We start from the raw sequence: 710 nt of genomic DNA, 5'->3' as shown, positions 1-710 counted from the left end.
GTTCAAATTAAATCCAATAATATAGAGATGTTCTAATGTTCAAGCAAGTGGAGGAAGCATTCAATCGACACAAAGGGTCTAAGCAAAGATTTTTCATTTTTTTCCAAAGACTGATCTAGCAACAATGAACTGTGATGAAGGGCTATAGCTTTAACCCTAAGGTTTGATTTTAAACAAGGTGGTTTTAATCATTGTCCCCTAAGATGCATATGCAACAATCCTATATGAAACAAACTATACTCAATCCTAATATGTAAATGCAACTACATGAACACACTTTTTTTTTCTTTTTTATGAAAATTTTTCATATTTTTTTTGGGGTTTTTAATGTACATAAATGCAGACTCAAATGAATAAAACTAGCATGCAAAAATTTGAAATAATAAAAATAAAAAAATAAAACACAATGTTAAATACATTCTAGGACCCTCCCCCAAACTTAAATTACACAGTCCCTGTGTAAATAAAAGTTGGAAAAGAATCCAAGAATCACACAAAATGAATTAAACTAAATGCAATGGTATATACAAGTGTTGGATGAAATTGGTACCTCATGGGTTGGTGAAGAAGGAGGTTGCAGCAGCCTCCATACTTGCCAACGTGTAGCCAGGGTCGTCTCTGGCTTCAGCAGGTTGCCGGTGTTTGCTCGTCAGAGAGCTCAATAATGTGCACGGACGACTTACTCGGACCAGCATCCGTGGTGTTGATCA

This window comes from Camelina sativa, chromosome 20, assembly GCF_000633955.1.
Source record: "Camelina sativa cultivar DH55 chromosome 20, Cs, whole genome shotgun sequence".
Taxonomy (NCBI): Eukaryota; Viridiplantae; Streptophyta; class Magnoliopsida; order Brassicales; family Brassicaceae; genus Camelina; species Camelina sativa.
Note: the sequence above shows the minus strand (reverse complement) of the source record.